The sequence below is a fragment of the Canis lupus genome, chromosome 22, assembly GCF_011100685.1.
Source record: "Canis lupus familiaris isolate Mischka breed German Shepherd chromosome 22, alternate assembly UU_Cfam_GSD_1.0, whole genome shotgun sequence".
Classification (NCBI taxonomy): domain Eukaryota; kingdom Metazoa; phylum Chordata; class Mammalia; order Carnivora; family Canidae; genus Canis; species Canis lupus.
In genome coordinates, this window is record NC_049243.1 from 39,907,694 (window position 1) to 39,935,185 (window position 27,492).

A 27,492-nucleotide genomic window follows, 5' to 3' on the forward strand; every position below is an offset into this window, starting at 1 on the left:
CTCAATCCCAGGACCTCAGGACCGCGACCTTAGCCAAAGGCAGAAGTTTAACCACTGAGCAACCCAGGTGCCCCCTTTTTATTTATTATATAAATTTTGAAAATCAATACAATTATTAGAATATAGAGCTGCTTCCAAATAATAAGGCATATAAAGTTGATGAAATAAGCAAATGAAAATTAGATGACATGGTTTAAGAGAATTAATCCAGAGGCCCAGTATCTCAATAATAGAAGTGTAAGGAAGGGAACAGAATAAAAAGAAAAAAACGTAAGTTATCTAGGAAATAAAAGAAGATATTTCTAAAGAATTTAAGGATCTCCATTTCTAAATAGAAAAGGCAAATAAAGTAACCAGCACAAACACTATGCAAAAATTAACCAACACCCTCCTCCTAAACACAAAATAAACCTCCATTTATGGTTTTTCTATGAACTAGAAATATTGGAAGATTCTTGCTCAAAGTACTAATAATGTTAGAGAAAGCAAAATATTAAAATCATTAAAATGGATTGAAAGAAAATTAGGAACATTTCTGAAGTCAGCAAAATGTATGATCATGAATACTGGCAAGTAAGTGAACCATGAAAACTAGGTATTCTTGGGGATCCCTGGGTGGCTCAGTGGTTGAGCATCTACCTTCAGCCCAGGGTGTGATCCTGGAGACCCAGAATTGAGACCCACGTCGGGCTCCCTGCATGAAGCTTGCTTCTCCCTCTGCCTGTGTCTCTCATGAATAAATAAATAAAATATTTTAAAAAACTAGGTATTCTCTTGTTATCTATATATTATCTTAACTTAGAGTTTTGGTTTACGGATGGATAATGGAAGAAAATCCTTGAACGCACACAGGATAGGAAGCCTTACTATAGATCATACTGCATAGGGACAGGACTTAGAAAAAGTTAATGCAAAATGGGTGAATTAAAACAAACAAACATTTTTTTTTTAATTCCCCTGGCTATTCGGGGTCTTTTCTGATTCCACACAAATCTTAAAATAATTTGTTCTCTCTGAAGAAAGTCCATGGTATTTTGATAGGGATTGCATTAAACGTGTAAATTGCCCTGGTAACATTGACATTTTCACAATATTAATTCTGCCAATCCATGAGCATGAAATATTTTTCCATCTCTTTGTGTCTTCCTCGATTTCTTTCAGAAGTGTTCTATAGTTTTTAGGGTATAGATCCTTTACCTCTTTGGTTAGGTTTATTCCTAGGTATCTTATGCTTTTGGGTGCAATTGTAAATGGGATTGACTCCTTAATTTCTCTTTCTTCAGTCTCATTGTTGATGTATGGAAATGCCATTGATTTCTGGGCATTGATTTTGTATCCTGCCACATTGCCAATTACTGTATGAGTTCTAGCAATCTTGGGGTGGAGTCTTTTGGGTTTTCTAGGTACAGTATCATGTCATTGGTAAAGAGGGAGAGTTTGACTTCTTTTTTGCCAATTTGAATGCCTTTTCTTTCTTTTTGTTGCCTGATTTCTGAGGCTAGGATCTCTAGTACTATGTTGAATAGCAGTGGTGAGAGTGGACATCCCTGTTGTGTTCCTGATCTTAGGAGAAAGGGTCCCAGTGCTTCCCCATTGAGAATGATATTTGATGTGGGCTTTTCATAGATGGCTTTTATGATGTTGAGGAATGTTCCCTCTATCCCTACACTCTGAAGAGTTTTGGTCAGGAATGGATGCTGTATTTTGTCAAATGCTTTCTCTGCATCTAATGAGAGGATCATATGGTTCTTGGTTTTTCTCTTGCTGATATGATTTGTTTTACGAGTGTTGAACCAGCCTTGTGTCCCGGGAATAAATCCTACTTGGTCATGGTGAATAATCTTCTTACTGTACTATTGGATCCTATTGGCTAGTATCTTGTTGAGAATTTTTGCATCCATGTTCATCAGGCTTATTGGTCTATAATTCTCCTTTTTGGTGGGGTCTTTGTCTGGTTTTGGAATTAAGCTGATGCTGGCTTCCTAGAACAAGTTTGGAAGTACTCCATCTCTTTCTATCTTTCCAAACAGCTTTAGTAAAATAGGTATGGTTTCTTCTTTAAACATTCTATAGAATTCCCCAGGGAAGCCATCTGGCCCTGGACTTTTGTGTCTTGGGAGGTTTTTGACGACTGCTTCAATTTCCTCCCTGGTTATTGGCCTGTTCAGGTTTTCTATTTCTTCCTGTTCCAGTTTTGGTAGTTTGTGGCTTTCCAGGAATGCGTCCATTTCTTCTAGATTGCCTAATTTATTGGTGTATAGCTGTTCAACATTATATGGTCTCATTCATTTGGGGAATATAAATAATAGTGAAAGGGAATAGAGGGGAAGGGAGAAGAATTGGGTAGGAAATATCAGAAAGGGAGACAGAACATGAGAGACTCCTAACTCTGGGAAACAAACTAGGGGTCTTAGAAGGGGAGGAGGGCGGGGGGTGGGGGTGACTGGGTGGCGGGCACTGAGGGGGGCACTTGACGGGATGAGCACTGGGTGTTATTCTGTATGTTGGCAAATTGAACACCAATAAATAATAAATTTATTATTAAAAAATAAATAAATAAAATGAAACAACAACAACAAAAAAAAAACCCACATCCGGCAGTGATATTCAATAGAGAACACTGTCTCAACCTCAGTTCTGGCAGGAAGTTAAAAGAAATCTATAAGAATTCATGGCAAAGGGGTAGCTAACACATGGATTTCAGGTTTGAGTATATAGTATTTGCAGTTTTAAAAAAAACAGAAAGTCATTTTAAAAACTTAATAAAAGAAAAAAAGCAACCAAAAGTCAAATATTCTAATTTAACATAAACTTGGGTATGCAATCCACTCAAGTGCTTGACAAAAAAGACACTAAAATCATTCTTAGAGAAAAGCATCATCAGTTAGATATTATTTACAGACAACTTTCCAAAAAACATGAGATCAGAAATAGAGACATACAAAAGAAATAGAGACATACAACAAGCAAATGTACTAAAAAAGTATTTATAAATGAGAATCAACAGGAAAATTAGCAACAAAATCATACCTGCAATGATCACAGATACTTGAATTATTAGAAATAGAATATAAATAGCTATGTATAATAATTTTAAAGAAATAAAGTAGAAATTAAACAAATGAGAAAGAATCCAGACACTTTTTGAATCATCAGCACACATTTCAAAAGGAACTAAGTTAAAAATTTCAAATCTTGACTGTACACTCAAGTGGAAAGGTCATACCCTTAATAATTTTATCTTTGCCTTGGATTGTGTCAAAGTGAAACAAAGCCCAGTACTAGTTTAAGTTGGTAGGACAGGTTTTATTCACTACTGAAGCAGTAGAGAACTTAGTGTACTCCAAACTCAATTCACCAGAAGTAAAGATAAGAGGGCTCTGAAACACTAGAAAATGCTCAGGGGAAAGAACTGAAAGACATTCAGGAATGTTATAATGGACTGAATGTTTATGTTCCCCAAAATTAGTATGTTGAGATCCTAATACCCACTGTGATGGTATTAGAGGTGGGATCTCTGGGAGGTAATTAGGTCATGAGGGTGGCATGAATGGAATTAGTGCCCTCATAAGAGGGATCATAAAGAGTTATCTTGCTGTCCCTCCACCATATGAGGATATAATAAGACCTTGAAACCAAGAAGAGGGTCTGCCCAAGGCAGTAAATCTACCAATGCCTTGATCATGGACTTTCATATTTATTCAGATCAGGTTAGTATGTCTACTAACCAGTGCTTATAGAAATTAGGTTCCTACTCTTACACAAAGACTAGGAGAAAGGGGCCTTATCCTTCTTGACATTTATATTTCAAAGCAATGGCTAACAAGCCACTGAATAAGATATTCCTGAGTTGAGAAGATACATACAGAACCCAAAAGGACTAAGAAAAGGCTTTTAATTGCAAGTTTATACAAACCAAAGTATATACTGTCAGAAAAGGGATATCAGAGGCCTGTTATCAGATTTTGACTGGAACAAACGGCAAATGATTTTGGCAGACTTGAGCTTTCCCAGGTGGAAATGTAAGAGGGTCTAGACTATTCCAAGGACATGACTGTAGGCTGCCCCAGAAGCCATGACAAGAGTTTGGCCAAATATCTCAGTGCAGATGTTTGGATGGAGTCACTGGTATTGAGAGATTTGAAATTCTTAGTTGATTTCAATTTTCTGAACTTCAAATTATGGGGTTAAGATAAGTATTGAGAACAAAAAATACACTGCTAGTTCTACCTTTAATGAATTCCTCTTATCCTATAGTGCAAGACAAGTTGTCTGGAAAAAAAAAGTTTTTAATTTTGTGGGTAGCTGTTATAAAATGAAAGAAAAATTATATTTGACATAAGAGTCCTGGAAATTTTAAGAATTCAATCCTAAGCATTGCTTAGGAAAGAAAAGAAGCCAAACAACTGAAAAGGAGACATGTGGGTGTTTTCCAATAATTATGAATATGTTGAACATCCAAGTGTTACTAAGATTACTGTTTCCAATGAAAGCAGCCCTCCTTCCACATTGTAAGGTGTAGTATAGTATATTGATGGTGCCAGTTAATGATCTTTCTGTGGCCATGCATTTTTTTCTTATAAATTTATAATCCACTTCTAGTATGACTTTGGTATTGACCACGTGACTTGGTTTGGGAAACAGAATATTAGCAAACTTGATGCAATCAGGAGGATAGATATGTTCTGGCTTATTATTATGTAGTGGTTTGACACAATTCAAATGTACTTGTTTTTGGCAAAAATTAAGTTGATACAAACCCCAAGAGATTCTGTAGTCAAGAGAACAGAGGGTTGCTGGAGGGGAGGTGGCTGGGGGATGGGTTAAATGGGTGATGGGTATTTTACTTATTATTTTTATTTATTTTAATTGTTTCAAGATTTTATTTATTGATTGATGAGAGAGACAGAGAGAGGCAGTGACATAGGCAGAGGCAGAAGCAGGCTCCCTGCAGGGAGTCTGATACAGAACTAGATCCCAAGACCCCAGAATCACAACCACTGAGCCACCAGGCACCCAGGTGACGGGTATTTTAAAGAGGGCACTTTGTTGGGATGAGCATTGGGTATTGTACATAAGTAATGAATTACTAAATTCTACTCATGAAACCAATACTACACTATATGTTAAATAACTTGAATTTATATAAAATAAAACATTTTTTAAAAGATTTTATTCATGAGAGATAGAGAGACACAGAGACACAGGCAGAGAGAGAAACAGGTTCTCCGTGGGGAACCCCATGTGGGACTCGATCCTGAGACTCCAGGATCACACTCTGAGCTGAAGGCAGACGCTCAACCACTGAGTCACTCAGGCGTCCAGATTGTTTTTAAGACCAAATTTGTATTTATAATTAAAGTTGTTTTGGTATAATAATAAAGTTATTGTGTCAGGATGTTGTCTTTTAACATCTGTAGTTACTGGTAAATACTCATGAGCTCAATTTCTGAGGAAAATTGTTGATTTCTATGGATAAGAACCTATGAAGAAACAACTATGGCAAGGGAAAATTTAGACTATATGTAATCAGAGGTTGTGAGGACTATCCTAATGTTCAGTCTGGTCGAGGCTACACTTTGCTAGTCTAAATAGCCCTTCAAAAACCTTGGGGCATTAGCTCCTGCCATGACAAGGCAACTCATTTTCAGCAGTGGTAAAAACCATGCAGAGGCCCCATGAAGATTATCTTTCCTACCAATAACTGTACTCTTGTTCCCTAACAGCATGCTCTAGCAACATGGGACTTGTACTTTTGCACTGGCCATTAGATTTCTGCTCTTGGTTGGTAAAGCCATCTCTCCTGAGTACCAACTAGCATAAAGGTACACCTCAACTAAATTTGGACTGTATTCCTTTCACTTCCCCTTACTTGGGACAACAGTGTGATTAATATATCATTGGTTTGGAGTATATTAGCTCTTTATTGGCTTATTAAGAGATGTTATCTTGTGTACTCTTGGTCTGTGAATTTCCCACAGTGACACAGTGTTAAATTGCTGGCAAAGACAAGGTCTCTGAGCATAATCTGCATTGAAACAAAGCAATTACTTCTCCCTGTTCTCTTGCTCCTCTGCACTTCCCATGAGAATATGTCTAGACTAGTTTTCATAAAGGACCATGTGAAGCAGAACTGAGTTGTCTTAGTCAAGACTATATTGCAATTTTATAGGAAGAAATATGTATTTGGTCTTCTCCTCACATCTTACAAGGTATTCATAAAAACCTTGAATCTCCTAAGCAATGAAAGACATAAATGTGTCTTCTGCTATGTTACAGTTGACTTCACCTAAGTATTAGGGTTGATTTCCAAAATAGTCAACTATATGATTAGAGGGTTGGAACTTTTAGTCCACCCCCTGACATCTGGGGAGGGAGGCTGAATCAATTGCCGTTGGCCAATGATTAAATCAATTTTACCTATAACATGAAGCCTCCATTAAAAACTCAAAAGAATAGTGTTTGGAGAGCTTCCAAGTTGGTGAACATGTGAGATTCAGGGAAAATAGCATGCCTGGAGCAAGCATGGAAGCCTGTGTTCCTTCTTTGTACTTTGTTCTCTGTATCTCTTTCTTCTGGCTACTCCTGAGCTATATTCTTTTATAATAAACCAGCAATCTAGTAAGTAAAATGTTTCTCTGACTTCTGTTAGCTGCTCTAACAAATGGATTGAACCCAAGGCAGGGGTTGTTGGAACCTCCCAGTTAGTCAGAAGCACAGATGATACCCTGGACTTTCAGTGGTATAACCTCCCTCCCTAGATGAAATGGGGAGTGATGGCAGGACAGTGTGGTAGAACTCAGTCATAACCTATGAGCTGGCATAGACATTTGATGTTGTCTTCAGCTGGTGTTAGAACTGAGTTGTTTGGTGGTATTGGGGAACTCCTCCATTGGAATTGGATGTAGAACACCATATTTACCCTCCTAAGCTATTATTTCTCAGCCCATGTGCCAGCTAACCGAGACACAGGAAAACGTCCAAATTAAGCTGTGGCTGGTGTAAAAAACCGCTCTTAGTGGTCCCACTGACAAAGCAGCTAGAATATGTGTAGGAAGCACATTAACGTAAAATTTGAGACACATTCCTGGCAGCATATTCATAAATATGTCTTCTTCTGAAGCCAATCAAGAACCTTAGGTTAAGTGATACTATGTAGGTTAAATGTGTGTCCAAGATAACACACTGCTTTGCTTCATACACATTTTGGACACTAAAAACAATAAATAGGGGCACCTAGAATCAGTTAAGCATCCAACTCTTGATTTTGGCTCAGGTCATGATCTCAGGGCTGTGAGAAGAAGCTCCAAGTGGGGCTATGCACTGGGCATGGAGCCTGCTTAAGATTCTCTCTCTTCCCCCAGCTCCCCCTCAAAATAAATCCCTTGTTTCTCTTTTTCCTTTTTCTTTTTTTTTTCTTTCATTCTTTCCTTCCTTCCTTCTTTCCACTCCTTTTTTTTTTCTTTCCTTCCAATTAATATACTTCGGCCTCAGTAATATAAAAAATTCCTCCAAACTCAGACCATAGACTCATGGTTGGAATCAACTCTATTTTGTAGTATATTTCACACAAATCCTTCCACACTATTAAACTTATACTTAGAAAAATAATTAGTAAGTATACTTAAATTGCGAAAAAGAAAAAAAAAAGCTTCTACATATAAAAAATACTTTACATAAATTATTGCATTTTAAAATAACCAATCACTTATAGGAGACACTAGTTAACACTAAAAATAAATAAATCTTAGGGGCATCTCTATTTAATTAAGTTGTCACGGAATACAGAGAACAATTATGATGAAAGCAGGTAAAAATCTATATTCTACTGTTCAATATAATAATGGATTTGCATAAGCAAACGAGAATATGAAAAATTATTTAGGTCTTCACATTTTAATTTACATTTTTGAATACTGAGCCTAACTGGTACAATGATAAAGTAGTACTTGCCTTTACCTATTTTGTCTAGTAAAATATATTTTTATGCTACTCCATTCAAAAATTACATTTAATAAATTTAAGACAAAAATAAGGCTGGGATTTTGCTGATATCATTAAAAAATGCAAATTGTTTAAATTTTATATGATGCTAGTTATTTTCTTTGGTCTTACAGAGGATTTTTAAAATTAAGTTCTATATTTTAATTGCAGTATAGTTAACATACAGTGTTATATTAGTTTTAGGTATGCAATATAGTAATTCAATAATTCAATACATTACTCACTGCTCATCATGCTAAGTGTATTCTTTAATCCTCATCACCTATTTCACCCATCTTCCCCTCCTAGGAACCACCAGTTTGTTCTCTATAGTTAAGAGCTAGCTTCTTGATTTGTCCTTCATTCTTTTTAGACATATATACATATATACTTGGGAAGAGGGTACTATTAAATAGTCCACTTAATTATAAATTAACTTAAGGTATTATTCTAATATGTAATTTTTATCCTGAAATACATTTTTATAAATGCCACTATTAATATAAAAAATCCTTTGGAGAGAAAAGTCAACTCCCTTCCCAATTACCCCCAGTGCCATGCACCCAGTATATGAATGGCAGAAACAGAAACAATGCATCTGAAATGATAGTGATTACTTTTTTAAATTTACACTTCCTGTTATAGTTGGAGTGAAGAAGATAAGCTCTATAGAAACACATAAAATCATATTTCTTATATTATTTCTGAGGATACAGAATCTAGATATATAGTTTCTATGAAATTTTGTTCTGAAAAGAAGTAATTTGCTAACGATATCCTCACTAGCCAAAGGATACATGAGGTTTCCTAAAGCACTTTTTACTTCTTCTGCTTAAAAGAGAGTATTTAATAACTGCAATACAACAGGAATTGTGCTAGGTCCTGGAACCATAAAGATGAAAAACACAAAACATTCTCTCTGCAGCAGGTCAAGGCATAGGGAGGGAGACAGACAAGCACTCAGAGTTACAATGGAACAAGATATATTATATCTGAAAAACTCAAAATACCCTAAAGAAACTCTTCCCACCCCTGGAGGTCTTACTAAAGCAATTAGGAACTTGGAATTGAGAGAGATAGAAGGCAAGGAACATACATTCTTGTTTCATTCCCCAAGCTGCAAGCTGAACTCAGGCACATACAATGCGAATTTTTGACAAGGGAAATGACCTAGAACTTTGTCAAAGGGTCATTATGTCATGTTATCTTTATGTGAATATTTTCACTTATCCATAGAGAATGCAAAGAACTGTCAAATGTCTAGAAGTAGAATTCTCTTTAAAATACCTTTAGTACTAATCCTGTGTAAGCTAAAGATGAACCACAAAAATAATAACACAATTTGTAAAATTTACTTAAAAATAATGCTATTCGGGATCCCTGGGTGGCACAGCGGTTTAGCGCCTGCCTTTGGCCCAGGGCGCAATCCTGGAGACCCGGGATCGAATCCCACGTCGGGCTCCTGGTGCATGGAGCCTGCTTCTCCCTCTGCCTATGTCTCTGCCTCTCTCTCTCTCTCTCTCTCTCTCTCTGACTATCATAAATAAATAAAATTTTTTTAAAAAGCTATTCAGTTTAATTATATAACACAGAATTGTTTCATAGAATCATCCAGTTGGAAGAGGAAAAATGAACACTGAATTTAACCTCTTCATACATTACAGATTAAGAAACAGAAACTTGAGAAATTTGTAACTTGTTCAAGGTCAAGCAGAGTCCTCTTGTTCTTAGTTCAATTGGTCCATTATGGGACTTTAATGGAAGCTCAGAGGTAGAAGAAAAAATAATCTAATTCCATCTGGAAAAAAAAAAAGAAGCAAATATTTCTCAGAAGTCTTATTCGGTCTGTAATTTTACTGCCTTCTCCATTATGCTTCAGAGAATCTGACACAGAAGCTTTGAAAGCGGTGGGTTCTGAACACAAAAATAGAATGTCTATGGTTTTATTCATATTTAGGAGCAGCAGTTTGAAGGAAGTGAAGCTGCAGCTGTACTTTTCCATGTTACTTAGCAACTGGGATGAGTCAAGAAAAATCACTGAAACTCATAGGCACTGGTGAGACCATGACAAATGATATTGGGAAAAAGAAATCCTATGAGGTCAATTTACCCATAGACTATCAACATGCTTTTAAAAAATAAAATACAGGTCATTCCTACATTAATGATGTAAATTGAATTTTAAAGATGACAGTGACTGCACAGGGAGCCTCTCACAGCACCTGGCATAGGGCCTGTCACACAGATTCTGAACTGAATTGTTAGGCAAATATTTCTGGCCTGAACTGCTGGTTTAGTTTATAGAAGATGAAAAGCAGTTTACATCTTTTCACTGACGTATTTTGGGGGAAATTTATTAATGGCATGTTTATAATTTGTCAAAATGAATAAAAAATAGGAAAAATTCTGAGATATTTAAAATTTCTCTAAAATCACCATATCTGGGACACCTGGGTGGCTCAATGGTTGAGCATCTGTCTTTGGCTCAGGGCATGATCCCAGGGTCCAGGGACAGAGTCCTGCCTCAGGCTCCCTGAGGGGACCCTGCTTATCCACTGCCTGTGTCTCTGCCTCTCTCTCTCTCTCTCTCTCTCTCTGTGTCTTTCATGAATAATAATTTAAAAAAAACTTTAAAATAACCATATCTGAATATGCACAAATAAAATATGTGAGACTTTTGGGTAAGGAAAAAAAAAACAAAAGCTAAGAAATGAGATATTGGGTAAAACAATAATTTAAAGAAACTACAAGAATATAATACTGTCTGAGTTATTTGACATTTAGAAAAGTGTCTTAAAAAAATAAAAAAAGAAAAAAAAAGAAAAGTATCTTGCTTTCAAAAGTAAGAAATGTTCTGTAAAATTACAGGTAAAGAAAGTTATTTCCAAACAGAACACTATATAATGTTTAAGACAACAGCAATATTGATTAAACGAAAAAAAAAAAAAAAGCATACCATAAAAAGCTTTTAAAACCCTAGAAAGGATAATTTTAGCAAAGTTTGGAGGAACACAATATATACTGAAATTTCTTTATGTTTTCATACATAGTTTATCTGAAAAAATAAAGTATAAAAATGTAGAGAATATTATTTCAGCAATGTGGTCCACATACATTTTAAATCAATACACCTTGTCAATAACTTGAGTTCAGCTTTTTCTTTCCTCTAATGTAAATCAGATAGGACTGTCCAAAATCAATCTCTGAGCATCCACACCCCTTCATCATTATTGCCATTACCTTACTGTAGGCTCCCTGAACTGCAAAAAAATAGCCTTCTAGTGATATTACTACTGCTTCCTCAATGTCACTTTAAACATTTCCAGAAGTCATCAGAGTGATGTTTGTAAGATTTATTATATGGGTATTACTAGATCAATCACTTCTTTTCAATTGTTTCAAATGTCCTGTATAATTATCTAATTTCATCTCATAAACTACTTACTAACTTTAGTAAGCTTACTTCACCATCTTTTGTCAATTCCTGTTCTAGAATCTCTGAGGATCTGACTGTAGGTTTAAAATTTCCTTTTACTATTAGTTTTAATTCTTTCCAATTTATGCAGATATTCCCTAATGCGCAAATGAGCTTCCTTAATCTTTGGGCCTTTTTCACTTAGTATATTGTTGTTTTCTCTACTTAGTATATTTTTATCCCACATGCCTAAAGGTATGGTCTCAACTCAAATATTATGACCTTAGAGATTCCCTCCCCCTACCAAAAAAAAGGTGCTAAATAGGCTCTTCTTCTTGAAAGCTACTCTATATCACCTTTCAATTCATTTCTGTGAACATGCTATCACACTGAATTAAGAATCTAATTTTTATTGTTTTTGTCTCTCTCCCCCCATCAGTCTGAGAAACACGTCAGAACAGAGCCTTTCTATGAACTGTTTATTGGTGTATTCTTAGCAGTGAGAACACATTACTCATATATTTTTGCACCCAATAAACATGAGTTGCATTCATGGATGATAATCAGTGCAGGCCCTTATTATAGAGTCTAAACACAGCACCAAATACACGTCTGAGATGGTACATGATAGCTCATGCACTTTGTTCCACCAGGGTCAATGGTGAAGGCTCATGTTGAGACGATGGCATCCAAGTATATTGGAGACCCTGACAGCCTAGATTCCCTAAGTGACACAGCAGAAGAAAGAAAATAAACCTTTGGCCTGTTAAAAAACTAAGATCTAGGTAAGCTTATCTCCTTGGAAGTCTGTGGACAGATTTCAGGGGGTCAATGCACACATGTAAATTATACACAAAATACTAAATGTGTGTCTATCTCTCTGAGAAGAGCATTCATGGATTCATCAGAATTTCAAAGGGATTCTTCTCTTTGCTATCATCACAACTTCCAACAACCCGCAAAATAAGATAAATAAAAAATAAGACAAAAAAACCCCAACATGGTTTATATACACGTAGAAGAACTTAATATCCAGTTGGAATGAGTGATGCTAAAAGTTCAACTTGCATTAATAACACTCTTATAGAGTGTTTTGTTTAATATATTTTATCTATTCTGAAAAAAAGTGCATGTATGCATTTATTCATGTCTAGCATTATCAGGTAATGATGCTCTAAAAGCAATTCATCTCTTTAAAGAGAATTAATTAATATTGTGAAAAATCGCAAAGGACAGGAAACTTTCTATTTTAAGTATATCTATTACTTCATTCATTAATTTAGAATACCAGGAGTAATAAGGTATTAAGACTAAGAGCTCAGCATCCAAAAACAAGGTCCTGGATTTGAATCCTGATTATGGATAATTATGTGACCTTGTATGAATTTACTCTATAGCTCTGTGCTACAGTTTCATCATGTGTAGAATTAGGATTGTAACAGTGCCTGTTTACGATTATCATGCTAATATTTATTGTATATGCATGAGATGTAGTATAGTAAATAGATGAGTTCTTATTTTGCATGGTTCTGATATGCAATAGTTTCATTTACCACAGTTTAGCTAAATAACGTCAGCTTCCTCTAAGAACATAGATCAAATTTCAGCTGCCCTGCTATATTAACCAGGAGTACTTGCATTAGATGTCATCTGCAGTACTCATTCTTCAGTTCACAAATCATTACAGAAACAACAGAGGTGTATCATGATTAGCAGCCATTATATTACTTCTTCCAAAGTCTGTCAGTAATTGATCCCCACATATCTGTTATCCAGGTCACAAACAGCAAGCAAAGCATTTAGTTAGGTTTCCTCCTTGTCTCACAGAAATAAACCTATGTGATCTTTTATAAAAATGGATCATTCAAAAGAAAACTGGATAACAAAGATGAAGGTGTAGAAACAAATGGAAAGAACACTAAGTGAAATTAGAATGATAAGGTAAATGAAGTGAAAAGAAATATTAATATATATGAACAAAATGGTTGGGACAACAAAGATGAAGATTTCCCAGAGGAAGTAACACTCTCAAAAAATTTCATGCTAAAGGAGTTCTCAGAGGCATTTCACAACATGGAAAGAGAAAAGAATGAAACACTGGAAACTGATCCCAAATTAGAAAGTACAATGACAATTTGCCAAGGCATCGGAAAGATGCTCACTCTATATCATAAATTTAAAAAGGTGAAGCAGAAGATAAGAATGAGGTCCAAATTTCTCCTTGTAGATTTTTTTAAAAGAAATAAAACAATGAATTTCGATGTTTCAATGTTTTAAATTGCAATGTACTAAGTAAATGATAATTTTACTAATTTGATTTTTCTGTACATTTATAACTTACAGTAAGTTTTTAATGTTCTGACAACATAATTTAAGGATCACAGAACTGTAAACTTTCCCGTTGGGTACGATTACTTTGGACTGTTTTAGCTTACATGGCCATTTTCACCATGTGGTACTTACCATGCAAAGTGAGAACTGTCTATATTAAATAAACTTTAACAAGAAATTATTGATACAATCTTATTTTTCATATCATTATTAACTGCCTTGGTCATTTTTGAGGGTTTTCTTTTCCTATTGTTTGATTTCATCTTGCTTGTACAGATTTGCAAATATTTGTGGCAATTAAATATTTAATCCTCCCCTGTTTAAATAGTTAAAATATACTCCACTTTCAGATTTTGGTTTGTTTTTGAGCTTGATTATGTATTTTATTTCATATGGAATTTTTTAAAAAATTAATTAGTTTTCTTACCCTTTTTTGTTGTTGTTCTAGTTCTGTTCTAGATGCAGTAGGTAGGTGACCTTTGAGAAATTGACTAGCTCTCAATCTTTCCTTTTGTTACCTATCATCTGGAGATAACATTACTATCTATCTTATATATTTCCTGAAATAATTAAATGTGCTAAGCTTTATAACACAGGCTACCCCTATGAACAACAAAGTTGTTTTTATTAGTAGTAACTATAAGTAAATCTATCAGAAATTGAATTAGAGGATGAAAAATTATGCTTATTATCCTTTAGAAAGCTTACCATCTCATGGGAAATAGAGAAGTAAGGTGCTTAAATAGTGATAAGGGTTATTATCGAGATGAAAAACACAGAGGACTAAAAGAACATCTCTAGACATAAGCCAACCCACATTGTTGGCACCAGGGAAGTGATTCCAGGAAAAGTGGTAATCATACTGAAATTAAGGTGAAGAAAGACACTTTAAACAGTGACAACAGGATGTGCAAAGACATAGAAAATGTGAGAAGAAAAATGCCAAATTTTGTGAAGCACGTGTAGCTTGGGATGACTGCTGGGAAAAAAAGTAAAGTTTCTGAGTGTTTGGAGTTAATACTCTAAATGCTCTAAAAAGGAGACAAAAGAATGTATTATACAGTCAAATAAATCAAATAAATCATTATAGGAACTGAAATATTGAACAAAGAATGGCCATAAACATATTAGCAATTTAGAAAAATCAACCTGGAAGTGGAAAGGAAGCTGGCTTAAGGCATATAAACAAGACATAGGAAAACTGGAATGTAAGAATGAGGAATGGCCCACATGATAGATGATGAGACCGTGAACGGCAGCAGTACTGATGGCTATGTGGAATAAGAAATAATATGGGAGATATTAAAAAAAAAAAAAACATGACTGGTACTGAAAGGGTGTGTTGGCCAAAAAAGAGGCTGAATTTAAAGGTGAATTCCTAAGAGAAAGAAATCTGATTATGGAATTTAATAACATCCAATCTTATTGTAATATGTGCCTCCTGCTTTTTAAATATGACATTAATTTTAAAATTGGATTTAGCAATATCTCTTTTAACTATACAGCTACATATTTAACTACAGATAAAGATATTTTCCCATAAAGATAATCTGTGGGAATTTTTTATATAGGAAATGGGATGAATTACATAATAGTGCTTTATCTCAAAAAGTTTAAGGTTCTGTAACAAAGAAATTCTCTCATCTCTAAGAGCAAAATGTGACATTCTGGGTACATCTGATTCATCTGCATCTCAGTGTCCTTTTCATGAGGACCCCCAGGAGAAACTGTTACCTGATTTAAGTATGAAGTATAGTGTACTTCTCCTTCGCAATTGCTGTTTGAATCTCATGGCTGTTGTAAATTTTGTAACTTACAAGCTTTTAAATTTATAAGTCAGATCTGTTTTTGTGGTTTATCTACAGTAGACTTGTGGGTTATTTTGACATTTTTTTATTCTGCTTTGTTCCTACATCACTTTTCTGTGTGTGAAATGGCACTCATCTTTTCATTTTATTCATCCTTGTAAGATATCTTAAATCATTTGGGGAACAATATGTGACATGTAATAGAGAAAAATCATTTCCATGGCTTGATTCCCTCTGCATTGGGAAATGTGTTTTCTATGCATTAAAGGTTGAAGAGTCCGCTCTATCCCTTTCGTACATTTTGTAAAATCTCTCTATGTAGAATCACTTAACCAGCGAGTTGATGCTTTGGACATATCCAAACTGAACAGAAAAGTATCTAAAGTATCTGGCTATTACCTCTGTGATTCTGAAAGCCTGTATCCTGTCCTGCCTGAAACTATGCCTGACAAAATGATGTTGCCTTTGATGAATGTGAAAGAACAGCCACTAGAGGTGCTCACCTACTATCAAGACAGAAATCCTTCCTCACTGTGTAATCAGACACTGAACTGCTCACCTCAAAGTTAACATTAGGGCTGCTGTATAAAATGTGGACTATAGCAAAAGTCCCACTGATACCCAATGTTTAACGTTCCCTGAGTATTGCTAAATGCTTCTTATAAAACTCCACTGGAGATTTCAAATTCATTATGCTATGGAAGAATGATCTAATTCAAAGGTATTTCTGCTTTGATAACTTATCTACCTTTAAAAATCACATTTCTTATTTCTATTTTCTAGCTGCGCAGGAAGGAAAAGAGAACATATTTGACAGCCTTTGAAAGATAATTGATGGCGATAGAGAAAATCATATAGCTTTGAACTAGAGCATAAAAATGACAAATCTATTACATGGGATCTTTTTCTCACTCTCTCCATCTTTGGGTATTTGGTCTTAAAATGGATCTAATTCATATAAAGGCATTCTTATAACATTTCAGGCTTACATTTTGATACATAAGTTATTTGGGCTTAAAAGTGTGCAACCACAAAATGAAATGTATACTGTGCATGATAGCAGAGGGGAGGTGCTGTCTTAAAGAGAACTGATATTTTCTTCCACTGAGTTCTCTCTTTAGAGTATAAGACCCTCTACTCATACTTTACCTTCCTTGGTAAAAAAGTTGCTTGAAGATAGAATTAGTTGGAAATAAATTCTATTCTAATCTTAACAGTAAAGCTTACTAATCTAATTCTCTTAAGTAAGAATTTAGATCAACATAATCCATTATTTCCATTTTTGGCATATTGCATTCTTTATGTCAAATGTAATTCCTCACTTTTTTCATATACATGACAAAACTGATATATTAATTGATGCAATATTTAAACAAGCTCTTCTGCTATACAAAGAAAAATGACAAATAAATCTCTGAAAATGGATTCTGGAATTTTTATAGAAGCAAAGGATTGTATGAAACTAAATGATCTCTCTTGGTGAGAAGTAACATAGTAGAAAATAAATTGTTAGGGGGTGGGACGCCTGGGTGGCTCAGTGGTTGAGCATCTGCCTTTGACTAAGGGTGTGATCCTGGAGTCCCAGGATTGAGTCCCACATCGAGCTTCCTGCAGGGAGCCTGCTTCTCCCTCGGCCTGTGTCTCTGCCTCTCTGTGTGTCTCTCATGAATAAATAAATAAAATCTTTAAAAAAAATTGTTAAGGGGCTTGGGTTATTTATATTGTCATTAATACCTAGGGAAAGTCCTAGATTTTCTAACCTCAACTTCTCTGTTTTTGTTATATAAATCTTGACATTTCTTTTTTTTTTTTCTGACATTTCTTTCTAAAATAATGCTGTAGGTATTAAATTGAAACAACATACATAAATCTTTTGACATATATATAGGGATTCTAGAACTTGGTTCCATTTTCCTCTGATCCCAATTCTATGGTACTTTTATCCTACAACAAATACTATGATCTTTGGACAGGTGCATGCAGCTGAGGCATGGGTTAAACTAGTGGAGAAGAGCTTCAAGGTGTTGGAAATGGGCAGGAAGAGAGTATCCAACAATGAGTCTGACCTTTGGTTCCCCAGGCTGAAGTAAAGGAATATGTGTGACTATTCCTTCGCCTTAACATCTCATTAAAAAACAAAACAAACCTTAAGTAGTTGTTGAGCTTGTGAGCTCAGACTTTCCTGCTTTGCCACTATAAGAATATGGGGATTTTGGAGAACAGCAAGGTTTCGTTCAGGGGGCTCAGCAGAGCACTAACAGCTGCCCCATGATGCAAGCCTACATAATCAGACTCTCTTGTCTTGGTCCTTTCAGGGGTTCCACGGCAAGAAGACACTCTCACAAACAAACTTGAGTTTCTAGGAGCCTAGAAGAAAAATAACAGCCTACCCACGGAGGCCCAACAGCTAAAGAAAGGATAATCAAGTCGAATAATCAGCATATCCACTTAGTGAAACTAAACTGTTTAATGAGAACTGAGTAAAAACAAAACAAAATAAAAAACTATAAAGAGTACATAAGGAGACCAATGAGCAGTATTAAGATCTAAAATTCAAACCAAAAAAGCATTCTCTCTCTCTCTCTCTCTCTCTCTCTCACACACACACACACACACACACACCAGCAATAACTAAAAATAACAAGAACCCCATTAAAAACCCTCCAAAAAAAGCCATTCTGGACCTTAAAAACCTAATTTCATCTCAAATTTCACTTTAAGAACAAAAGAACTTTTTTTTTAAACCGAACTATGAGATCCTAAACAAGAATTAGCAATTTTTTCCATAAAGGGCCAGATAATAAATATTTTAGGTTTGTGATAGCTTGGAAGGAGGGTAAAGTCTCAAGTCCTGAAATTAAGTACACATAGATACAGATTTTTTTCAAAGGTATTTAATGAACAAGTATTCATAGTAAAGAAAAATAAGTAAAGATGAAAGCCAATAAACAAGTAAAAGACTAAATATAGTATAGCCACACTATATTATATAGTATCACATACAATTTACCCAAAGGAAAGAGTGGTACCTTTTTAGTAAAGAAGAGGGCTCAGGAAAGGAAGAGGGGACAGTCATGGAAAAAATAAAAATGAAAGATTAATAAAAAACCATACATAAAAAGAAAAACTATATAAATAATAACTTACAGCAGTTAATGCTATGTTGTTTGTATCAAGTGGATTGTACTTACCCTGGCTCTGCTAATCATATTATTTACAAAAAGCAGGCTCATGAAGAATGACACACTTAAATTCTAAGGAGATGGGAGGATGAGTATTAATGAAAAAGGCCTTAGCAAATCACGAGTCAGCTGTCTATTATATACATGAAGGAATTGTAACACAACAAAAGAATATAAGCATATCAGCAACATATTAATTGGCAACACAAAATAATTTTACTTAGGATTTCTAAAAACATTTAAGAGAAATAGTTCCAGTGTTGTCATGCCAGTTCGATTTGCTCATGACAAATCAGGTTACTCAGGTTTGTTTTTCACCTGTATCAACTGAGTAGGAGTTCATAATAAAAATCAAAACAACAGGACACAGCACTGAAGGACATACACATAGAGGACCTCAAAGTCTTTCCTAGTTCTAAGATGATTCTGTAGTTGCTGCATGTGCTCAGGTCTCCTAAGGATTTCTTTTTGCCTTCTTAGCCTGGTGCTTGACTTATTTTTTCTACTTTAGTATGTGTGGTTCAGTTTTTCTCCTATATGAATTTGCTGAGAATAAACATAAAAATAACTACTACATATCACTTAAGAGGATGAGCCTTTTAATGTTTCTAGTTTTAAAGTATATATAAAAAAAGATTTTCGTTACTATAGGAATATTGTGAATGTAGGAAAAATTCCAGTTTCTGATGATTTTTATAGAATTCAAGTGCCTTCCACTGAATTGTGTCCTTTTCAATATGATGCAGTCATTAGTGTCATGAATTTAATCTAAGTTCAGAAAAGAAAATAACTAAGAGGAGTTTGCTTTTGAAGCATGTACATGGGTACATGTTTTCACCATATTAACTTGTACATCTCCTCATTTGTTTTTATTTTTTTTCAGAAATGGAAGACTTATTTAAAATGATCTCCAAACATTCATTTAATATAAATCAGTCTGTGCTACTATTGCTATGCCAATCACTAGAAAGATTAAAAAACTGGAATTGGGAAATCAGTTCTGCTGGACTTTTGGTAGCAAGGGAAGCCATATCGATTGACATTACAAGTGTGCTGGGGAAGAAGGTGATTTAGATTAAAGTAATAACCATAGCACAAGAGGAGTCTAGGGGGAAATACAAACATACCAGTGTTCTTTTTATTTTATAGAGATATTTCCTCAGTATTTCTTTGGTTTAAGATCTTTGACTTTTTCCCCCAGTTTTCAAAGCATATTTCATCCCAGGCATTCAAAATGGGAAATGTTAAGCTTCTTTCATGAGTATGTATTTGTACTCCAAAATTCTCAGTCTCTTGAAGATTCAATACTAAACATTCTGAGGTGTTTTGGGCAAGTTGCTTTCATTGCTTCTTTTTGTTAATCTATGTCATGCAATTAGTATTTAACTAAATGAGAATAACTTAAATATAAATATGACTTCTTTCATAATCAGGAAGGAGGCATGAACCACGCATGATGACTCTTAACCAATCTGATTGAATGGTAATTACAACACTAACTCTTGCTAACTCTTTACTTTTGGGCAAGTTTTAAAATCTCTCTCCTACACAACTTTCTCATCATAAAATGAAGATAATAACACAATCTAAAGCACAGTGCTGTTGTAAAGACAAGATAATACTTGTAAGGATCTTGAAAAAGAAAACCTTACACAAAGTAGTTACTTAACAAATGCTATCTATTATTGTTATGACTTGGTAAATATGTATTTTTCTTAGAATACTTGGAACAAGCAGCAAATGTGGGAATTATTCTTACTGTCATTTAGTTTTGCTATTTCATTTCAAATAGATATAGTTTGCAGACAGTTCCTACGAATCTTTTTTCAAGTTGGCCAGAAACATGCTTTAAGATTTCTGGAATAAAATCAGAAATACTAACAATGAAACTCAGATGGAAAGACAAGAGCCAAGAGAAACTAAGGAGTCTTCTCTAAATTATCAACCTAGGTGAGGCTTCTGAGGAACACTTACCTTAATTTTCAAGTATTCTAAACTCTGGGCTGCCATTACCCTTAAAGGTTGAAGTCACTGCAGATTTAGTCTTCAGCTTTCCTACCAGGGCAACAAATGCTATTTTCAAGGGATAGGTCTCATTGTTACTCACTGTTACATGGCTGGTTGATGGCATTATGTTCCTTGGCCAATGCAAAAATACCATATCAACACCATATCAAGCTGGCATGTTTAGGCACTCTTATGGGCTGGACTGTGTCTTCCCAAAATTCATATGTTGAAGACTTAATCCCTGGTACTACAGAATGTAGCTAATGGTGGGGCCCTGATCCATTATGATTGATGTCCTTATTATAAAAGAAAAAACACCAAGGGGCATGCACATACAGAGTAAAGTCCATTTGATGACCCAGCAAGAAGGTGGCTGTATGCAAGCCAGGGAGAGAAATCTTGGGAAAAACCAAACCTGCCAACACCTTAGACTTCTATCTTTCAGAACTATAAAAAATAAATTTAAGCCACCCTGTCTATGGCATTTTGTTACAACAGTCCTAGCAAATTAATACAAGTACTAAACATGGATGGGAAAGGACTTCACAAATTGGATGTATTGTCATTGTCCAATAGTTTTTGTTGTGTTACTGTTATCATTCTCAAAACAATCATATCAGCATGGGGGAAATATTTGTAGAATTCCTCCAGAAATACCAGGAATCCTTTATAGTCTATGAAATGTTTCTCCAACTTATGGAGGAAAAAATGCCTTATGGATTTTGCTTGAATAATTACTTCCCATCCTCAGCCTTTAGTGAATGATGTGTCAACTCCTATTGATATTAAGCCTAAAAAATAAAAGCCTTTTAAAATCCACATGGCATAGGTCTCCTTTTAGAACTTGTCTCTTTGCCTGTCTTCTGTTAAATTCAGTTAAAGGGGTCTGGAGATTCTGGGTAGCAGTTGTGTGGGGATAGGGTAAACAGTAGCCAGATGGGTTAGATTTAAAATCAATAGAGCCTTGATGATTCCAAGAACTCCAGAACATCTGCATGTAAGTCATTACTTAGTAGGATGTAGATTGCATCATGCATACCAAATGTTGCTTGCATCCATCTCCTCTTAAGGAAGACTCTTGGAGGGCCTTAGTCCCTATTGTCTTTAGTATGGTTGTTAAATCTGTCCTATCTAACTAAAGGTACCTCTACATCATTTGCTGTGGAATAGACTTCTAGAGATTACCCATAATCAGTTTCTTGTCCTTCCTTGGCATAAAGAATACTGAGATTTGTAGGAAGGATTCAATTCCCAAAGCAACATTAGGATGAAGTTGTTAGTTTTATTATCATTTTACACAGTAAAGAAATTGATGTATAAGAAGATAACTGAAAATAAAAGTGTTCAGGTCAACAGTCAATTGGTGGGGCTGATATTCAAACACAAAACTACCATTTCCAACCCTGCATCCTTAAACACCAATCTACCGTTTATTGTTCTTTTTGCAAAACTTAACTTTTCATATTTCTCCTCAGTCTCCTGTTTTATTCAATTTGTTTTATGATTTTAACTGTGGTAAAACTAAGTTGTTAAAAATACTGTAGGGGAAGAATGGGGTAGGCAGCATGGAAAGGGTAGATAAAGAACCTGTCCTAAAACATGAGGAGGTTAATTTAGCTTTCAATTTAGCTAAAAATTGAAAGACTCAACCTTCTAGATAGGCAGATATTGCTACCGGGCCTATCAAATACACAAGGAATAAACTAATTAGACATTTGATTCAAAGAGCAGTAATATCTTTTAGGATAAACCAGAATAAAAGGGCCATTTAATTATGCTCATCTTCCTCAACTAACTTCAGATCATTTCTTTAAGCTCAAGCATCTTGTAAATGCACCAAAGAAGAGAGCACATGGTTAAACTACAGGCTATTAGAGATGATCTAAGCCTGACATCTCCCTCTTAATATTACACTATCAGAACCTGTCAGATTTTACCTTTGGATTCTTGAATTTATGAACAGATCTTTTCTGCACAGCTCCTATTTTCAGTTCAGACTCCATGCTTATTGAATCAGGAGGAAATTTGAAAGGAGATATTTATGTCTAGCTAATCTGACATCTGACTCTTCTAGGAGTTCTCACTTGCTTCAAAGCCTCCTAACCAGTCTGACTCTAAATTCTTGGCTCCACTATCCAATCTCCAAACGTTATCCAGAGTATTTTTTTAAATGATAAATAAGCATATTAACAAATAAATTAGATCATGGCAATTTCCACTTAACTCTCTTAAATGGCTTTCCTTCATGTTTAAAGTAAAATTCCAACTCTTCATTATGGTTAACAAAGCACTGCTTTATTTGGTCCCTGGCCACTTCACAGGAATTCAAGACTTACCATAAAACTACATTTATCGAGATAGTGTGGTATTGGCAAAAGAACAAATAGACCAATGAAATAGAATAGGGAGCTCATAATTAGACCTACACAAATATTATCAACTGGTCCTTGATCAAGAAGCAAAAGCAATTAAATGGAGAAAATATGGTTTTTCAGTGGTGCTATAAAGACTCTACATCTACAAGGAGAACAAAGAATGTAGACATGGATAACACACCCTTCTTAAAAAATCAAATTGTATTATAGACATATATTTAAAATGCAAACTTTAAAAACTTCCAGGAGATAGCACTGGAGAAAGCCTAGATGCTTTTGAGTTTACATACAATATCAAATGCACTCTCCATGGGAAAAAAAAGTTGGACTTCGTTAAAATGAAAAGCTTCTGCTCTGTGAAGGACACTGTTAAGAAAATGAAAAGACAAGCCATACACTGAGAAAAAAAATTTGAAAAACTGATAAAAGGACTTGTATCCAAAGTATACAGAAAACTCTAAAAACTCAGTAAGAAGGACAAAAGATCAAACATCCTGTCAAAGAAGACACATGGATAGAAAAAAAAAAAAAAGCAAATGAGAAGACATTCAACATTTATGTCATTAAGAGATGACAGCTTAAAACAACTCAATACCATTATACGTCTATTAGAATGGCTAGAATACAAAACACTGACAACACAAAACACTGGTGACAATGTGGAGCCATAGGAATTTTCATTCACTGCTGGTAGAGAGGCACAATGGAGTAGTCATTTTGGACTTCTTTAGTTTCTTACAAAGCTAAACATAATCTTACTACATGGCCCAGCAATTGTGTTTTTACTCACAGGAGTTGAAAGCTTATGGCCATATAAAATCTACTCATATATTCATAGTTACCAAAACTTAGAACTAACCAAGCTGTCCTTTAGAAGGTGAATAGTTAAGGAAACTATGGTACATCTATGCAATGGAATATTATTCAGTGCTAAAAAGAAACGAGCTATCAAGCTATGAAAAGACATGGAGGAACTTTAAATACATACTATTAAGCAAAAGAAGTCCATCTTAAAGGCTCATACTATGATTCTAACTTACAGGAAAGTCAAAATAATAAAGAATATTTTTTAAAAATCAGTGGTTACCAGGGCTTGGATGGAATGAATACATGGAACATAAGGAACTTTTAGGACAGTGAAATTTTTCTGTATAATACTGTAATGTTGGATATACGATATTATCCATTTGCCAAGATTCATAGATCTATACAAGACTAAGTGTGAATCCTTAATACAAACTATGGGCTTGGGCAGCCCAAGTGGCTCAGTGGTTCAGCCCAGGATGTGATCCTGGAGACCAGGGATCGAGTTCCAGGTCAGGCTCCCTGCATGGAGCCTGCTTTTCCCTCTGCCTGTGTCTCTGCCTCTCTCTCTCTGTGTGTCTCTCATGAATAAATAAATAAAATATTTTAAAAACAATCTATCTAGTGATAAAGGTAAGAAACAGGATTTGCTTAGGCCTCCAAGTTACTTAGAGTGTGGAGACATAGAGAACTACAGAGGTACAGATGGAGAAGACAGCCTGGTGAAAAATTCTTTGAAATGTTATATAAACTATCAAAATGGCCATTAAGCTTACTTGCTTTCATGGTCTGAATATTTGTGTCCCTCACAATTCATATGGTGAAATCCTAATATCTGATGTCATGGCATTATGAAGTGGGGCTTTGAGCTCTGACCTGATGAATTGGATTAGTGCAGGATACAACAGAACTGCCACACTTTTTTGTTTTTTGTTTGTTTGTTTGTTTGTTTGTTTGTTTTTTTGCCATGTGAGCTTTAAACTGGAAGTCTGCAGCCTAGAAAAGAGTCCTTGCCTGACCAGGACAGTGCTGTGATGTTGGACTTCCAGCCTCCTGGACTATGAGAAATACATTTCAGTAGTTTATAAGCCACTCACTCTGTGCCACTTTGTTAGAGCAGCCTGAACTGACATGACATCTGTTTTTTCAAAAAAACCCAATATCACTCTTTGTTTTCAGAAAAAAAGGAGCTTTTTTTTCCTTCCACATAGTGAGGATGCGCCATGTATTCATTCAGTGTGCAGCATGGAACAAAAATTAAATAGTCTGTTGGGTGACTGAAACTGGTCCCGATGATGTAGGAATGAGTTACGGGGAGACAGGGCTAGGCAGCAAAAGATAAGGGAAAGGCCCCAAAGTCAGGCTCCTACCCATACCCACTAAACAGAGCTAAGACAGTAAAAACAGAAAAAATAAACCTGGTTCCCTAGCTCCAAAATGTTAGGGAATGTCTCCCTTTTAATGACCACTAAGTAATCACAGAAATAAATCATTAAGATGTTATCAATAGTCCCTGCTCAAACCAAGAAGGCACAAGAATCTCAAGGCCATGGGCTACCTTACTAGAGTCACAGAAATCCCAGATGTAGAGAAATATTATGGAAAAGATACCAATCAGAGAGAAGGGAACACCTTGTTTGGGTTTATGATTTCTACAAAAATATCTTGTTTGTTATTATGGTAGTTACAAGTCCACCTTTGTTCTAAATATCCACCTTAATATTGACAAGAAACTTACCAAGTTCCCTGGTCAATTTCCTATAAAAGAGAGACCATAAAAGCCCTCAATGGGCAACCCTGTAGGGATGCCTCTGATTTCTGAGCACTTTCTCTGTATCTCTTAATAGGCCTCTACTGCTTTGCTCAGTCTATGTTGTCCGATTCATTTTTCAACTCTGTGAGACAAGCTCTCATGTATCGCTGAGTTGTATCTTATCTCTGTAAGCAGTAGTCAACTGCATAAATATGAAGAAAATGTCTTGAACAGAAGTGAGGTCACGTTTTACTACCACCAGAAGAAATGATCTTTTTTTTTTTTAAAGGACCTACTAAGTGACAAACTTTTCAGTGTTAGGAACAACTATTTCTGTTTCCTCCACTACCATGTCTCTGGGGTCACAGCTTTTTAATATGTATTCTCTGAAACAACCACATATAGAAGCTTTTTTGCAACAAGATAAATAATGAGCTTCCACTTACACCTCTTTCTAATTTATAAGCAAATCACATAAGCATCATCCTTTTTTTAAAAGGTATTATACTATATTTGTTTAAAAATGACTGCAAAGTTCTCATCCATGAAAAAATGGGCTAGCAAGCCACTTGCAAGTAGATTATTGGTGTCTTAGACCAACATATTGGTCTCTCAGAGCCTTATAGACAGAACCCCAACTTCTGGTTCTCCTCCTGCAATGTATCTCACCTTCAATTTTCCCTGCAGTTAGGATGCTTCCCTTACTCTCATCTGTCCCCCAGTCTCATCTCCTTTGGGACATCACACCGATTTCCTTAGCAGCCAGCCCTGTGGTGGTTTAGAGCCCTATGGACTGTGATCTCTAGATAGTGCTCTTGTGGGTCTGATAAGGATTTATGTGCTCTTTATGGGGAGGAATGTGTGAAAAAATAGCACCATTTATTACCACAACATCATTTAAGCACTCATGTTCCAGACTCAGTGACTAAATGCTGGTTAGTTTGTATAATTCCCAGAAAAGATTCTATGAAGTGGGAACTACCATTACCTCCACATCACCAGGAGAGAGGATATCGAGGCACAGAATGGCCAAGGAGTTCAACCAGTGTCCCAGTTAATTATGCTTAAGTAGTTTGGCTGGTCCCAGAGTTGATTATGACGTTTAAACCCACGAAGTCTGAGCTGGCCAAGCACTTACCGTGAGCTTGGGTGGTGATGGTCATCACCGGGATGCACACCAGGTGTGTGCGGGCCCCATGAAGTACCTGGCTACCTGCCCTAACGTTGTCCGCCCCAGGCACCCTGCATCTGCTCTCCGCCTCGGCGGGCCTCGCTTCACTTGGATGCGCTGAGACAAAGACCTCATGTGCCTCATGTGCCAGGCACGTGGTGCATCTGTGACCAAGGCGAGTGCGGCCTCCACGTGCAGCCCGTGGGCCCGACCGTGGCAGAAGCCCCTCCCCGGGGTCTATTAACTGACAGCCTGAGGGGGTGAAGTGGAGAGAGATGCTGTGTTTTAGCTCATGGGCTGCACTACCACAGCTCTGACCCTGGTTGGGGGACGGTGGCCACCCTGAAACCCACCTTCCCACGACCCAGCGCAGGTGCTCCTGACCTCTTCCAAGGACCCCGCCCGGGCGGGCCAGGGAACAGGGGTCTGGGGTGAGTGGCGGAGCGTAGACATGGTTTGTACCCACCGGGGGCCTAGACTGCCGCGACATCAGGAAGCCACACAGTGGCAGGGTTCCTTTTCCAGTGCCCAATTGCTCTCATGGCCCAGCTTTTGCTAAAGCTGCTCCAGCTTCGTGCGTTTGGCTCTGCTCACACTGGGTGCCAGACTCTCGCTGAAGTCTTCGGCGTTACTTGTGGTAAGTGTAAGAATATCTGGAATTTG

General features: G+C 36.1%; 1 long non-coding RNA gene across 1 annotated transcript in view; it reads right to left on the reverse strand.

The window, feature by feature from the left end:
• LOC111091759 overlaps positions 1-26,710 on the reverse strand; it is a 67,817-nt gene extending 41,107 nt beyond the window's left edge. The window contains exon 1 of the long non-coding RNA XR_005376450.1: positions 26,647-26,710. This is a non-coding gene — a long non-coding RNA (uncharacterized LOC111091759). The remainder of the gene's footprint in view (positions 1-26,646) is intronic.
• Positions 26,711-27,492: the final 782 nt, after the last annotated feature.